The following is a 17,936-nucleotide window of genomic DNA, read 5'->3' on the forward strand; positions in this document are numbered from 1 at the left end:
CAGAATCCCTGTGGTAGAACAGACTTCTCAACCTCAGCCCTATTGAGATTCTTTGTTGTGGGGGGCTGTCCTGTGCATTATAGGATGTTTAGCAGCATCTCAGGCCTTTATCTATCAGGTGTCCATAGAATCCCTGCCCCCATTTGGGACAACCAAAAATCTCTCCAGATATTGCCAAATGTCTCCTGGGGGGCAAAATGGTCCCAGTTGAAAACTATTGCTCTACGGCAATGATTCTCAAAGTTTAGTGCAACGCTGCCCAGCAGAAATAATGCTGACCACGTATATAATTTTAAAGTTTTTAGTAGCCACATTAAATAAGATAAAACAGGTGAAACTAATGTTAATAATATAGATAATTTAACCCAATATACCCAAAATAGTATTTCAACGTGTATTCAATATAAAAAAATTATTAATAAGGTATTATTACATTCTTTTTTCATGTCCTTGAAATCTGGCCAGTAATTTACGCTTATAGCATATTTCATGTCAGACTAGCCACGTTTGGAGTGCTCAGTAGCCACATGTGGCTAGATACTGCTGTATTGGGGTGTAGTAGGCATCAGAATCACCGTGAGGGTTGGTTGAAATATAGATTGCTGGGTCCCACCCCCAGAGCCTCTGATTCAGTGGGTCTGGGATGGGGCCTGAGAATTTACGTTTCTAACAAGTTTCGAGGTAATGCTAAAGCTGCTGTCTGGTGACCACCTTTAAGAACACTTATATAGAGAAACCCCAGCGCCTTTGTTATTCAAAAAGTAGTTTGTGGACCAGCAGCGCATTGAAGCCTATAAGAAATGCATAATCCCAGGTCCTACCATTGACCTATTAAACTGGAATCTGCATTTTAACAAGAATTTACTTTAAGTTAGAACATGAGACTTCCCTGAGTAAAACCTCCCTTGTGAGTCTCTATTACAGCAGCTGTTTGTTTCCTTCTTAGAACAGTTCTCGGTTCTTTTTCTCTATTTTTCCCATTTGACGCAAGAATGTAAGAGATTTTTTTTTTTTTTCTGTTAACCATTCTCTATCCAAGGCCTAGTACAATGTCTTGCACATCATAGACACTTAAATAACTAGGGAATTAATGATCCTATGAAGGGAGAGAAGGCTGGGAACAATGATTAGTTATATTCTTTGGCTTTAGAAATTTAAATAAAAATGTGTTTGGAGTTGAGTTGAATACTGGTATTCAGAAGCCAATTGTGTGGCTCCTGCTGGTCTAGAAGGTAGAATGGTCCTTCCTGTGAGCTTCACCTGTACCCAGGAAGTGTGGGTGACTCACTTTGAAAGAATTGCCTTATGGGAAGCTTGTCAGATTCTTCTTCCTGGCAAGGTGGAGGCACATTCCCTTCCTTTTAGAGAAGTGGAAATGCTCTGCCTGTTTATGACATCACACCGCACCTAGGAGGTGTTCCCAGGATGGCCCACCTTCAGGGCTGTGAGTGCAGCCGAAGCGGCAGTGACCACACAGGCTTCTTCACACTTCTCTTGCCAGTTGGCATTCCTAAGGCATCACATTCAAACTGACTCAGTTCTAAATCACCAGAGGCATGATTACAGAGTGGAAATTTGGTTTCCAAAGAGAATTACTGATATTACAATGCCTGGCTAAAATATACATTTTTTTCACATATAAAAACAGTTGCTCTTGGATCAGTTTCATTTTTTTTCTTATGCTTTTAATAATAGAAAATAGTTTCCCCATACTTCTTTTTGGAAAAGATGGGAAACCTATTTTTTTTCCCTCTGTTGAGGTTTAGTGTTAAGTGTGAATTAACCAATGTTAACTGTATATCTTAATGTGCACAAACAACTTGTGTGTAGACAGATGGAAAGATGAAGTAATTCAGTGGTTATTTTCAGAGGAGGGCAAAAGCCAAAAAAAAAAAAAAAGCAGAAATGAACAACAATTTCATAATATTCTTGGCAATCTACTTCATTGCCTTTTTTCTCAGCTCCTTACTTCTCATGCTGGGCTTTTGAAAAAATTGAGACTCTATTAAGAGTGAAATGTGTATTCTATGTTGTATAGGAGGATTTAAAAGAGAAATAATGGCATTGACCAAATTAATGACCTTGATTATTGTAGGGCAAGACTGCTGAGGTGTGGAAGCAGGAGGAAGACAGGCCAGTGTGGACCGACACAGCTGGCTGAGATGACATCCCATCCCTGTTAACCTCACTGTCCTAGACATGTACTGCAATGTTTTGTAGTTGAAGGGTGTACACTTTTTTTTTTTTTTTTTTGGTGAAGAAGATTGTCCCTGAGCTAACATCTGCTGCCAATCCTCCTCTTTTTGCTTGAGGAAGATTATCCCTGAGCTATCTGTGCCCATCTTCCTCTACTTTGTATGTGGGACTCTGCCACAGCATGGCTTGACAAGCAGTGTGTAGGTCCACACCCAGGATTCGAACCTGCAAACCCCGAGCTGCCACCGAAGTGGGGTGCGTGAACTTACCCACTACACCAAGGAGCCGGCCCCCAGGGTGTATACTTTTAAGAGTATGTAATTTGTTGTTTGTTTGTTTTCAATTTCAAGCTATTTCTCTCTTAAATCTGAAAGGGAGTTAATGGGGGGATTGGTGCCATATAATCACAGACACATATTGAGTGAATGCTTCGTAGGTGAGGCTTGTCTATGAGTATGATGAAAATAACTAATCTATGAAAATTAATCTATGAAAAATATATAGGAAGTGGGAAGGTGTAGGTGAGATTTGCTCCGATTCCCTCAGTGAATTTGGTAGGTTTGGAAATAGGCCATTACTCCATACTTCCTTTTGGTTTAGTGGGAATACTTTGCTTATAAAGCTTCTGATAAAAATTGCCTGATGCATCTCTAATAATCAGAAGATAAATAATTCTGCTCTAATGCTTTTCGCTCTGGCAACCATAGTTTAGCTGCTTATCTGGGGAAGCACCTTTGCTCTGATTCCATGGGTTAGTATGAAAATTCCCTGACCAGGCTGTGCTGTTCTACCGACACTTAATCAGTGAGCATAAAAGTCCAGTTAGCCAGTGATGGGGTAGCTTCCAGGATGGAGTACTGTACTGGGACAAGGGCTGGTGGTTATGTAGGGGAGATAGAAAATGAAAATAAAGGGAGCCATATATAATTGCAAAGCAGGAAGTTCAGCACACTAGCGACAAAGGGCATTAGGAGAGGAGAAGTACAGACTAAATTGAAACAAGAGCTGAAAATTCAGAAGCTGATGCTGTGTAGCAGAAAAATTATGGTAAAGGAAACATTATTTGAGATGGTGCTGCCTCTGTACATGATCTCATTCTTCTCCATGGTAATCCTCCAAGACATATTGCACAGACGGCTTCACATTAAGTAGGTGAGGGAGCTGAGGCATGAGATGTTTAGTGACACAGCTGACATGCTGGTTCACTTAGGGCTGGAGATAAAGTGAGAACCAGGAGTTAGATTCTGACTTTTCTTTGAAAGCTCCTCTGACGCCTCTTCTAGTTGCATGATCGTTGTGTTGTGTTGTGTTATATTGTGTTATGTTGTGTGATTGTTAGTTGTCAGCATCTACAAGCATCTCACAACCATTCTCAAGAAAAAAACTCTGGGCCGGCCCCATGGCTTAGCGGTTAAGTGCGCGCTCCGCTGCTGGCGGCCTGGGTTCGGATCCCGGGCGCACACCAACGCACCGCTTCTCTGGCCATGCTGAGGCCGCGTCCCACATGCAGCAACTAGAAGGATGTGCAGCTATGACATACAACTGTCTACTGGGGCTTTGGGGGAAAAAAAAAATTAAAAAAAAAAAGAAAAGAAAAAAACTGTGTCTAGGAGGAGAGTTGTGATGTAAACGTCTGTGCCTATCCTTTAAAAAAGGGACAATAAACTGACTTCCTGATTAAGGTGTTAGCTGCCTTTCATCTAAAATTGTCAGTTCACAGTTTTCATTTTGGAAAATGATTGCTTCAAAATAGGCATGATTGCTTCATGCAGGTACTCTGCAATTTAACTGCTGTGTGAATTTGTCCTCTGTATCTCTTGACATTTTTTTCAATGCTTTCATGTCTGGCAACTAGTCACTTACTTCAAAATATATTTCTTTTATTAATAAAATAGTTACCATCACTTATTTTTCAATTTTCAAAATATTTTATAGGCAATAATGAACCTTTATGTTTCTTGTTGAAGCAGATAAGTTAGGAAGAAGATCAAGTTTGTTCGAGCTGAAATTAAGCTGTAGTCAGGCTGAGAGCAAAATAGACAATAGTACATTCAAGTGTTTGAAGTGCATGTCATTGTTTGCTAAGAAAACATTAATGTTTTTGAAGCTTTTGTAAAACGATTTGATCTCTAGATTGCACATTTTGTTACACACACATTTTTTGCTCTGGTTATTAGTAGTGGGGGAGGTGTTTATAGGGCTAAATTTACAGAGCTTCAGCCACATTGGAAAAATAACAACAAGAACAAACAGCAATGAACCCTCAGCACATACCGATTGGCTTGGATACAGTCTGCCCAATCTACCTGTGACATTCACCACGGGTCATCCTGCAGGCACTCTTCATCCTCCTTCAGTCAACCTTCAAGGTAAAGTCTATATCCCAAATATCCTTAATTTCCCCATTCACCATCTATCAGCACGGATTTATCTTAAATCAACTGATGCTTTCAGCCTCATATTTTCAGCACCTCTAGGGGTAATAAAATCTGGAAGTTTACCACCCTCTAACTAAAGCAGTATTTTACAATTGAATGGACAGGTTTATTTGATTGGATTCTCTAAGCAATTCAGTCTGAATCTAACCTGGTTACAGAGCTCGTGGGTCTGATTCTGGGAGGGAGATACAAGAGGACCCATCCAGTTGGTTGTGACTCCCAGTTAAGAAATTTACTGAAGTAATCCACTGTGTGTGTAGTTGTACTCTCCACCTGTGAGTCTTTATGTGGCAGTTATAATTAGGTACATAGATGGCCTGATAGGGTTGTGTTTGTTATGGATACTTTGTATAAACATAACAAGTATAATATTGAATACCTAGTTCTCATAAAGTAATGTTCATCCCACGGCCACACCTTCCATGTCTCTAATATTGCTCAGCTTTAGAAGGAAATAGTTAATAGATTACATCTTTAAATGACTCATTTTTTTTTTGTTCACCCTTGAGGATAAAAATTCAAAAAACTTTCAAATATGGCAACTTTTTGATTGTAAAGTGATTAGGAAAAATAATTCATTGTATTGGAAGTCTCAAGTTTTTTGAGGAAGTCTCAAATATCTTTGTAGGCTGTATTGCATATAGTATCAACTCAGTCTCCTGTTTTACACAAACTGTCAGGAGGAAGGGAGCTACATGACAGGGAAATATTTGCTCTGAGTCGTTCATAGTAATGGTAATGGTATAGATGTGCTCTTCTGTATGATGAGATTGGTGATGGGAGAGTTTGAGTGTTTTGTCTTGTGTGCCCCAAATTCTGTTGCATAGTGCAGAGTTTCCCAAACTGCCATGATCATAAGGATCATTTGGGGGTACATATTACATATGAAGGCCTCCCTCAGACAACTGAATAAGAATTTCCAATGGTAGGATCTGGGAATATGTATTTTTAACAAGCACTTTAGATTTTTTTATGATCATGCAAATTTGGGAACTTCTACCTTAGTGGATACTGTAGGAAGCCTCTAGGCTCTTTGAATTACAGCCAACATTTTCATCATATTTTAATTTTTCTAAGTACATCCATCTTAGTTTGTTCTATAAGGTAAGCAGGACAAGTATTGCTACTTTCATTTTGCAGATATGATGTCAACTTACCTAGGCCAATAGCTCTTAAAGTTTTGGTTGATAACAAGAGCAAACAAAGATTTTGGCGTGGTGAGGGCTGGTTAACTACTCCCCCATAACCGCATGGCCAGGATGTAACAAGAACATGTTTCAGATGAGAGTCTGTGACATATATAGACATCTGCTGGACATTTACTAGAGAAGCAGGCACAAAAAGGTGTCTGTAAGTTTGATAGAGCTCCAGCGCACTATTCTTTGAGGTTCTTTAATCACACTGCATAAGAAAGTTTCACTTGAGGCACACAGGACAACATTCAGAGTTGGATTCTGTCCTCTTCTAAACTATTGGCTGGACACTGACTGATTAGTGACTAAGGCTCAGGTGCTGTCCCTAAGGAACTCAAGGTATAGGTCTCATTAGATTCTTACACCTTGTTGAGGCAAAGGTTGAGAGTATATCTAAACTATTTCAGCCAATCCACATGTCTTGAATACGATTAATTTCACTATGAGGGAGCCCAATTCTAACATTCTTCACGCTAATTATCAAGTCACTAGAAAACCCTTTTATGATTTTCAAAATATGTTGTTTCTTTGCCTGGACAACTTTTATTTTATTCTACTGGGTAAGTCCTATTCATTTTTTAATACATCAATTCAAGCACTATCTCTTCTTGGAAGCATTTCCTGGTGCTTTAGGACTTTGCTACTCAAAGTCTAGTCCATGGACCAGCATGATTGGCATCACTTGGCAGCTTGTTAGAAATGCAGTTTCTCAGTCTCACTCAAGACCTACTGACTCAGAATCTTCATTTTAACAAGATTCCTGGTGATTTGGAAGCGCAATAAAGTTTGCGAAACGCTATTCTATAAGTTAGGTCCCCTTCATTTGTGCCTCCTAATATACCATAAACCTGTGGCTGTGGCTCTGTTAGAGCACTTACCACACTGAATTGCATAATTAATAATTTTCTGCTTATTCTTCTAGGTCAGTCATCATGTCTTACTCATTTCAGCATTCCTATCACCTGGCACATGTTGGATGCTTAATTCATATTGAATGAATGAATAAGCAAACTCGCCCACGGCAAAATTAGTTGTTCAAATCTAAATGTGTTTTTCTCAGACTTCCAGCTGGCTTATGTGTCCTCATACACTCAAAGTTGAATGAGTAGAAGACAGGATATTGGCCAGCTTTCTGAGGCTATCAGTGAGAAAGAAGTGGTTGTTGGACATAGGAGCCAGACAGCAGCAGCATGATGGGAAATTCATGAGGGATGGAATTGGTATCTAGACATGTGTATGGTCATAGGGAGAGGGCAGAGACACCTAAGGGGACCATGTGTGCCAGGGGTTCTGAATATTTTTTCTGTCCCTACCCACCCAAGAGATGAGACAGATTTCCAGCAGTAAGAATGGCTAACTATAGTAGAGAGTTTCATCGAGACTCTTCCCTCAACTATGTAATTCTGTTACAACCCACATCCCATCATTCTTTTTAGACTCACTGAGACAAATGGTAGGCTCAATGTCTGGTGTTTTGAGTGGGACAGGAGGGCACGGAGATGTAGTAGGTACCAAGAGCGCATCTTGAATTTGGAATCAAGTGTTTGGAATGGGTGGATAGATTCAGATATCTAACCTGGTGGGTTATGTCTAGGTGTCTAGGACATCAGCATAGAGTGGGAAAGAGCCTGTAATAAGAGGTCTGATTAGAGTGAGGAATAGTCCAAATCCAGGGCTCCAGACACTTAATACCCGGGCAGTACTTGTTCTCCGTCTGCCTCTCTCAACCACGTTTCTTTTGGGTGGGCACTGTTAACTAAGGACCTAATGGTGGCCAAAGGTGGAGAGAGAGTTTGAGGTTACCATGGAAGTGCAAAATAGTTTTGGTACCTACCCAGAATCCAGTGCATCGAGGTAGAATAACACCCAACCTGTAATTAAGAAGAAAATATTTTTATTCCTTTGCTTTGGTTGGGCCTTAGGGGAAGTTATCACAAACCTGGGGTGGGGATGGGGATAATATTTAGAAGGGGGAAGGGGTTTCAAAGCTAGTCAAGGCTTTTGACCTAAGGCAGGTGATTTGAAAAAGAATGCCTAGGGAAGGCAGCAGGCGGAGTACAAACTGAAGCTGGGGTGTAGACATTGATGTAATGAAGAGCAAATGTCCTGTTTGAAGGGTCAGCTCCAGTTGTTGGTGTCGTGTGGGAATCAGGACCCATGGTTTATCAAATATAGAAACAAAAAGTTTGCCTTTTTAAATGAAATATCTCCATTTTTAAACCTTGGCAACTAATTCCCCAGAGATAGGATGCTGTAAGGGCTGGAATCAGTTTGTTGAGCGACAGTTTGTGATGTCTAGCCTCAGGAAACTTTTTGGCTACAAGTAGTGCAGGGCTTCTGTCTTCTGGGTGCTTTGGGGTCCCTTTGTGTCCTTTTAAGAACCATAAAGACTTGAATAGAAACCGAAGAAAGGGAAACAAGAAGCTGGTTTGTTAGGGCTTGTTGATGTTGACATGAAATCAATCATCTCACTCTAACCACCTTCTAACTCACCAAAGTCAAAAGTAAACAAGCACAAGTGAAACCAAATGAAAGGCAAAAACAACTGCTCCAAACTTCAGCTGCTCCCTCAGTGTCTCCATGGATGGCATCAGTAGCCTACTAAGTTATTCACCTGAGAAATCTGGCAGTTTTTTTGACTCCTTTTTCTCCCTCAGTCTTCTTATGACTATTGTGTCTCCCTCAGACTTCTTATGACATCTGATGACTATTCAGGGCCAATAGATTTCACCCCCTAAACATCCACCACAGTTCATCCCCTCTCTCTCCATTCCTACCGCCATGGTCCTGCGTCAGGTTCTATTGTATTTTGCCGGGATTATTCCAAAGGTTTCCTTATTGGTATTCCTAACTGATTTCTTGAGGAAACAACACAAACAGACTCTATACATTTTCTTTCAGGACTAGGTCTGTGGTTCGGGTCTGTGTCTGAATCCACAGGTAGGGCTGAGCAGATCCTTCTCCCCTGGGGTGGGTGAGGCACAGAATGTTTTCAGCAGTGGGTGGAGTAATCCCCAATTCCAGAATTAGAACAAAGTAGCGCACAGGTCAATGCTGTCTGAGAAGTCTCTTCTTCCCCTTCCAATTTCCATGGGTTAGCACTGACTATATAGCCATATATTTATTCAAATAGGCTCACGAATTAGGTGAGTTTCTGAAAAATGTACAATAATGTGATGAACCAGATCAAGCAATGATAGTTTTACACCGTATATCTCATCAATCCCAATGCCCTATTAGAAACTTGAATGTCCATTTGTTAGGTGCCTTTGAGGTCCATAGATCCAATAATTAATTTTAGATAAAACATGAAACTGGGAAGAAAGTGATCTTCTCAAGGTTAGGCCATCCTCTGGCCTGAAAGGTTAACCTGGGAGTACCTCCTGGAGGCCTACATCTTCCAGATCTGATCTAGAGAAGTCCCAGCAAGACCACAATCACTGACACTAATTTTCCTAACGCTAACATGAAGGGCAATGAATGATTACAAAATATTAATTAGAGTCTATAAATGAATTTTAAAAAAAAAAAGGACTCAGATTGAGAAATGGGTACTAACTTGTTTTTAGCTAGAAGGCTCTATGGTTAGATTGTCTGAATTACAGCAACAGGTTATACGAGTTACTCACTAGCTATGGAGCTCACATAAGCTGCTTATTCATAATAGCTCTTAGTCCCTCCACTGGTACAATGGGGAAAATGTCATCACCTGCCCCAAATTTTGTGATGAGGATTAAATAAGAAGGCACATGAATCTCTTAGCAAAATAGCTAGCATATAGTAGGCAATTGATGAATTATAAAATCATTATGATTATTCCTCACTGAACGTGTATCCCCACCTCTGTGTGTATCAATACAAAATTATTTTAAGCATACTCCTAAAAATCAAAATCCAGATATTTGGAGGAATCTCAGAAGGATAAAACACTCTTAATAACTGTTGAAAATATAATATATTCTCACGGCTCAAAATTCAAAAAGCAAAAAAAAGCTGAAAGCCTTTGTATCATCCAACTTGCTCAGCCAGAAAGTTTTCTTTGCGCAGGTAACCAATGTTACCAGTTTCTTGAAAATTCTACCAGAGAAAACTGATGCATCTACAGGCACAAGCAAAAAGGCGTTTTTCCCAATTGCTTTTAAAAGTGTTTTTAAATCTGAATTCCCATCTATACTGATATGAAGAACTATTATTGTTTTTCATAAGGACCTGAGGTCCTGCCACTTTTATACATATATGTCTATTGTAATTTTTCTATGAGCATATCTAAAACTTGTCTTATATCTAGGCTACAGCACTGTGGGACATATTTTATGGCTCTGTTATTTCTGCCAAACATTACCTTGTTGTATATTGAATTTATATGGCAGTTCAATATGGTTAGGCCCAGATGATAAAGAACCTGCTGTGCTTAATTAAATTGACTGGGTTCATGTGTGCCCTGATGCAAATATATTTTCCTTATAAAGAATATTCTGCTCTTTGCAAGGCATAGGAAGTCTGAAATTAGCTCTGGTTTTTTCAATGAGTTTCAAAAAGTGGTCCCAGAAATCAGAGAGCAAAATATCATGGCGTTCTGAAAGGAGTTTTTAGGAACATCCTTCTTTCTTCTTTATTCCCTTCCTCCAACTAAATAGATATTTCCAAGCTATAAAGAAGTATCAACTTTTGAGAGGTTAAAGGCAAACTCTATCCAAGGCAGCTCCGCTCCCTACCTCCTCCACAAAAAGTGTTAGGAGAGTGGGAAAGCCTGATTGTTCCTTTTAATATACCATTCAAGTGCCACATTCACTCCAAAAGCAGACTGCTATAGGGCTATGAAGTCTTCGAAACTGTAGTGAATTCCTTAGGTGCCCCATCTAGACCCCCATTACCAGCTAATGTACTCCCCTACTCCTGCCCTGGGTACTGTGAGGGCTGCAGCTAAGGCTTGCTGCCACCAGCTTCTCTGGAGAAGTGCCTGTAGTCAAACAGGAACTATACCATGGGAAGTTATATCCCCAGCCCCAAGGAGCAGTCCTCAGCCAATGATGAACGGACATAGGTATTCTTTTTTTTTTTTTTATCGTTTTATTGAAGTCGTAACAATTTATATATAACATTGTGAAATTTCAGGTGTACATTATTATTTATCAGTTTCTGCATAGATTGCATCGCGCTCACCACCAACAGTCCAATTTTTATCCGTCACCATATATATGTGCCCTTTTACCCACCCCCCAACCCCATTCCCCTCTGGTAACCACTAATCTGTTCTCTTTGTCCCTGTGTTTATCTTCCACACGTGAGTGAAATCATATGGTGTTTGTCTTTCTCTGTCAGGCTTATTTTGCTTAACATAATACCCTCAAGGTCCATCCATGTTGTTGCAAATGGGATGATTTTGTCTTTTTTATGGCTGAGTAGTATTCCATTGTATATATATACCACATCTTCTTTTTCCATTCATCAGTTGATGGGCACTTGGGTTGTTTCCACGTCTAGGCTATTGTGAATAATGCTGCAATGAACATAAGGGTGCATAAATCTCTCTGAATTGTTTATTTCACATTCTTTGGATAAATACCCAGTAGTGGGATAGTTGGATCATATGGCATTTCTATTTTTAATTTTTTGAGAACTCTCCATACTGTTTTCCATAGTGGCTGCATCACTTTGCATTACCACCAGCAGTGTATGAGAGTTCCCTTTGCTCCATATCTTCTCCAACATTAGTTTTTTTTTTTTTTTTTTTTTTGTGTCTTGGTGATTATAGCCATTCTAACAAGAGTAATGTGATATCTCATTGTGGTTTTATTTGCATTTCCCTAGTGATGAGTGACGTTGAACATCTTTTCATATGCCTGTTGGCCATCTGTATATCTTCTTTGGAAAAATCTGACGTAGGTATTCTTAAAGCCAGTCCTCTTGCCTGAAGGTGGAATAACTCTGTGAACAACTCAGGCTCCAGCACTCCCTGTGGGATCAGGCTGAAACTAGACTCCAGCTGAGACCTCTTTATTATTTAGATTTGGAGAGGAACACCCAGAGAGCAGGGGGCACACATTACAGATCTCACTTAGAATGGGATGGTTCCACAACGATTACGGCAAAGCTCTTCTGAGCAAAAGTGAAAGGAATGCTTCCAGCACATTCTACTTTTACTTCAACTTTCCTAATTCTAAGGTAGCGAGTGAGCCAATATTCAACTTGATCCTAATAGAGCCACCGCATCAGCAATGTTCTGTACTGTCCACGGAATTGCTAAAGTTGCCCCTTGCACCATTAGAATTTTGATGATTTTTCCTGCTCATACATGACTCAGGGTCAATGAGAGAGCTACAGTACTGCATTTTCTCTTCCTTTCTTTACTCTTATCTAAAATTCCACAAGAGAAATTTGAAGGAAGGGCCACCAGTGGCAGTGGGAAGACAGGAGCACATGTTTTCTTCTGACTCTCTTTTCTTTTAAGGTCCTCACTTCCTATCACAAGCAGACTGGATTTTTGAGTTTTAGTCTAGTGTTATTTATATGCATTTTTAAAGCAATAACTTCCACATCAGTGGGAAGGAAATAAAGGTAAATAGGCTTTAAGCGATTGGGTCAAATTCACATACCTTGGCACAGCTTTAGGAACGGCCTGTTTCCTGACTCCCCAAATGTGCAGCCAACTCTAGATCCTAAAAGAGAGTGGGTAATTATTGTTAGCATTTAATAAAACCCTAGAAAACAGAAAAAGGACATTCAATATGACACAGAAGAGTAATTTATCAGTTGAAAATGAATAGAAGTCAAAGGATCATGTGTTATAGAAACTGAGAGCTGCACCAGGTAACCTTCTTCAGTCTTATAACTTTGACAAGGAGAAAACTAAGAGAGGTTAAGTGACTTGCTTATGATTCCACAGGTAGATAGGGAAAATCTAGGGCAAGAGTGTAAATCTCTTGATAATGGAACTTGCTGTCTGGAAACACCACAAACGAGACATACTAAAAACCTCCCTGCTTCAAACACCCAGAAATGCTACATAAAATACAACAAACACTCTCTAAAATGCATGGCTGAACACACAAGAAGATAGAATCTGAAGAAATTATGAAAGCACGTCACTAGAAGACAAAGAGTTTAACAATATTGTACTTCCTCCAGTCTTCTGAAACAGAAAATAAGAAACATGGAGGAAAAAATTATATATGATATTATATATTATTATATATTTTTGATAATTTTTTTGACAATAATCTTCCAGTTTGCTATTTCTGTCTTCAGCTGGTAGTCTGCTGTTTTATCTGTCCTGAGTTGTCTGTGTGTGTGTGTGTGCATATGTGTTTATGTGTGTGATATGCATTATTTACATAGAAAAGTGTGTCAAACATATATAGTACAGGCGTACCTCATTTTATTGTGCTTTGTTTTATTGCATTTCACAGATAATTGCATTTTTTACAAATTGAAGGTTTGTGGCAATCCTGCATCGAGCAAGTCTATCATCATCATTTTTCCAATGGCATTTGCTCACTTTGTGTCTCTGTGTCACATTTTGGTAATTCTCACTATATTTCAAGCTTTTTCATTATTATTATATTTGTTATGGTGATCTTTGATGTTACTGTTGTAATTTTTTGGGGGCACAATGAACCACACCCAAATAAGAGAGCGAACTTAGTAGATAAAGTTGCCTGTGTTCTGACAGCTCCACCGACCAGCCGTTCCCCCACCTCTCTCCCTCTCCTCAGGCCTCCCTATTCCCTGAGACATAACAATACTGAAATTAGGCAAGTTAATCACCCCACAATGGCCTCTAAGTGTTCAAGTGAAAGGAAGAGTGGCACGTCTCTCACTTTAAATCAAAAGGTAGAAATAGTTAAGCTTTGTGAGGAAGGCATGTCAAAAGCTGAGATAGGCCAAAAGCTAGGCCTCTTGTGCCAAACAGTTGGCAAAGCTGTGAATGCAAAGGAAAAGTTCTTAAAGGAAATTAAAAGTGCTACTCCAATGAACGCACGAGTGATAAGAAAGTAAAACAGCCTTATCGCTGATGTGGGGAAAGTTTTAGTGGCCTGGATAGAAGATCAAACCCCAGCCACAACATTCCCTTAAAACAAAGCCTAATCCAGGGCAAGATCCAAACTCTCTTCAACTCTATGAAGGCTGAGAGAGGTGGGGAAGCTGCAGAAGAGAAGTTTGAAGTTAGCAGAGGTTGGTTGACGAGGTTTAAGGAAAGACGTCATCTCCATAATATAAAAGTTCAAGGTGAAGAAGCAAGTGCTGATATAGAAGCTGCAACAAGTTGTCCAGATGATCTAGCTAAGATAATTAATGAAGGTCGCTACACTAAGCAACAGATTTTCAATGTAGATGAAACAGTCTTATATTGGAAGAAGATGCCATCTAGGACTTTCATAGCTAGAGAGGAGAAGTCAATGCCTGGCTTCAAAGCTTCAGAGGACAGGCTGACTCTCTTGTTAGGAGCTAATGCAGCTGGTGACTTTAAGTTGAAACCAATGCTCATTTACTGTTCTAAGAATCCTAGGGACCTTAAGAATTATGCTAAATCTACTCTGCCTGTGCTCTATAAATGGAACAACAGAGCCTGGATGACAGCACAGGTTTACTGTCATGATTTACTGAATATTTTAAGCCCACTGTTGAGAATTACTGCTCAGAAAAAATATTCCTTTCCAAATATTACTACTCATTGACAATGCATCTGATCACCCAAGAGCTCTGATGGACGTGTACAACAAGGTGAATGTTTTTTTCATGCCTGCAATCACAACATCCATTCTGCAGTAACATTCATTACTCCATGGATCAAAGAGTAATTTCAACTTTCAAGTCTTATTATTTAAGAAACACATTTCCTAAGGCTATAACTGCCATAGATAGTCATTCCCGTGATGGATGTGGGCAAAGTAAATTGAAAATCTGGAAAGAATTCACCATTTTGGATATCATTAGGAACATTCATGATCCATGGGAAGAGGTCAAAATATCAACATTAGTAGGAGTTTGGAAGAAGTTGATTCCAACTCTCATGGATGACTTTTTCATTTTGAGGGGTTTGGACTTTGAGGGGTTCAGGACTTCAGTGTAGGAAGTAACTGTAGATGTGGTGGAAATAACAAGAGAACTAGAATTAGAAGTGGAGCCTGAAGATGTGACTGAATCCCTGCAATCTCATGTTATCACGGATGAAGTGTTTCTTCTTATGGGTGACCAAAGAAAGTGGTTTCTTTTTTTTTTTTTTTTAAAGATTTTATTTATTTATTTTTTCCCCCAAAGCCCCAGCAGATAGTTGTATGTCATAGCTGCACATCCTTCCAGTTGCTGCACGTGGGACGCGGCCCCAGCATGGCCGGAGAAGCGGTGCCTCGGTGCACGCCCGGGATCCGAACCTGGGCCGCCAGCAGCGGAGCGCGCGCACTTAACCGCTAAGCCACCGGGCCGGCCCAGAAAGTGGTTTCTTGAGGTGGAATCTAATCCTAGTATTCTGTGAAGATTGTTGAAATGACAACAAAGGATTTGGAATATTACATAAACTTAGTTGATAAAGCAGTAGCAGCGTTTGAGAGGATTGACTCTAATTTTGAAATAAGTTCTACTGTGGGTAAAATGCTATCAAACAGCACTGCATGCTACAGAGAAATCGCTTGTGAAAGGAAGAGTCAATTGATGTGGCAAACTTCACTGTTGTCTTATTTTAAGAAATTGCCGCAGCCACTCCAGCTTTCAGCAACCACCACCCTGCGCAGTCAGCAGCTATCAACACTGAGACAAGAACCTCCCCCAGCAAAAAGATTATGACTTGCTAAAGGCTCAGATGATAACTAGCATTTTTTAGCAATAAAGGATTTTTAAATTATGGAATGTGCATTGTTGTTTTAGACGTAATGCTATTGCATGCTTAATAGACTACAGTATAGTGTAAAAATAACTTTTAAATGCACTGGGAAACCAAAAAATTCCTGTGACTCGCTTTATTGCAGTGGTCTGGAACAGAATTCTTGGTATCTCCAAGGTATGCCTGCAGTAATATAAAATGTATGTTCTCTCTCCTTAGGTAACAAAATAGAATATTGCCAATATGTTAGACTCCTCCTGTGTGCCTCACTCCAATCATACCACCAACCACGAGGTAGCCATTGTCCTGACTTTTTCATTAACCATTTGTATTAGTCAGAGTTCTCCAGAGAAACAGAACCGATAAATTGGTTCACTATGGAGGTTGACAAGTCCAAAATTTGCAGCATAAGCCAGCAGGCCAGAGACCTAAGGAACGATTGATGTTGCAGTTCAAGTCTGAAGGCTGTCAGGCTGGAGACCAAGGGAAGAGTTGCAGTTTGAGTGCAAAGGAAGTCTGCTGGCAGAATTCCCTCTTGCTCAGAGGTCAGTCTTTGGTTCTACTCAGACCTTCAGCTGATTGGATGACACCTACCCACATTATGGAGGGTAATCTGCTTTACTCAAAGGCCACTGATTTAAATGTTAATTTCGTCCAAAAATACCCTCACAAAAGCATTCAGAATAATGTTTGACCAAATATCTGGCACTGTGGCCCAGTCAAGTTAACACATAAAATTAAGCAGCACAAGTCCACCCCTTGTCAACACACCATCCACTTGAATCTCCTTAAACCATGCTTAATCTGCAAATAGACAATAACAAGGTCATAGTTAAACCTAACATGATACAACTATCTTGAGTAAAACTGAAAATGCACTAACACTTTCCCCACAAGAAGATGCAAAATTCTTGGGTGGTGTTTACTCTTTTCCGTGACATCCTACAACCTAAGTAGTATAATATAAAGTTAACAATACTAAATGCTGAGATATAAAGACAATATATCTTATGTTACATAATAAGAGGATAAGAGGAAGAAGAAAACAAAGACATTTGACATACACACACACATATTCATAACAAAATAAGGAAGAAATACTCATGACAATTACAATCCTAATTTTATAACTGGTCATGTGGTGTAGCTGGTATTAGGAACTACCTTCTCCCACTACCCATTCCATATTCTCATTGCCCTCAGCAAACATCTCAGCTGGTTATGTTTCTTTACCTGGTGGGATGACCTTAACCTTCATTTTTGAAGGGTCTAGGCCATTAGTAGTCCTGCTTGGTTGAGTTGTCATAGTTTTCCATTGACTTTAATCAGAGTACCTGGTAATACTAAGAGACATCCTAAGGGGTCTTCTGTATTCCAGACATACTCTTCCTTGCCTCCATTGTATAGTAGCAATCCACTTTCTCCTTGATAGTCAGGATCAGTTATCCAGCCAGCACAGTAATTGTCTTCTTCCCCTGTTGATTTAGAGGCATGAGGAGTCCAAAGTGGCTGGGTGGCAGTCTTCCAGTTTAGTGGAATAATTGTTATATCTCCTGATGAGAGCATTCCTCTCTTTGGAACTAAGACCTCTAGGTCAGCGGAACATAAAGTTTTGGGGGACAGGAAGCAAAAATTTCACTTTTATGTCAATAAGAGTAATAGTGAGTGATGCCCCTCCCATTTCCACCCTTTGATTCCTAGACCCATGAATTTTGGCTGTGGGAGAAACAGAACTGTATATTGGACACTGATTCAGAGCATATATGGCCTCATGGAGAGCCTTGCCCCAGCCCTGAAAGGAATTGCCACCTAGCTGGCTCTGTAACTGAGTCTTCAAAAGGCCAGTCTACCATTTTATCAGGCCAGCTGCTGCAGGATAGGTGGGGAACATGGTAAGTCCAGTGAATTCCATGAGCATGGGCCCATTGCTGTACTTCATTTTCTGTGAAGTGAGTTCCTTGATATATATACAATGGAATACTATTCAGCCATGAAAAAGATGAAATCTTGCCATTTGTGACAACATGGATGGACCTTGAGGGCATTATGCTGAGTGAAATAAGTCAATGGAGAAAGCCAAATACCGTATGATTTCACTCACACATGGAAGATGAAACAACAACAACAACAACAAATAAATACATAGATATAGAGATTAGATTTGTGGTTACCTGAGGGGAAGGGAGGAGGGGGAAAGGTGAAAGGAGTAAAAGGGCACATGTGTATAGTGATGGATGGTAATTAGTCTTTGGGTAGTGAACATGATGTAGTCTACACAGAAATCAAAAT

This window comes from Diceros bicornis, chromosome 20 (assembly GCF_020826845.1).
Source record: "Diceros bicornis minor isolate mBicDic1 chromosome 20, mDicBic1.mat.cur, whole genome shotgun sequence".
In the NCBI taxonomy this organism is placed as follows: Eukaryota; Metazoa; Chordata; class Mammalia; order Perissodactyla; family Rhinocerotidae; genus Diceros; species Diceros bicornis.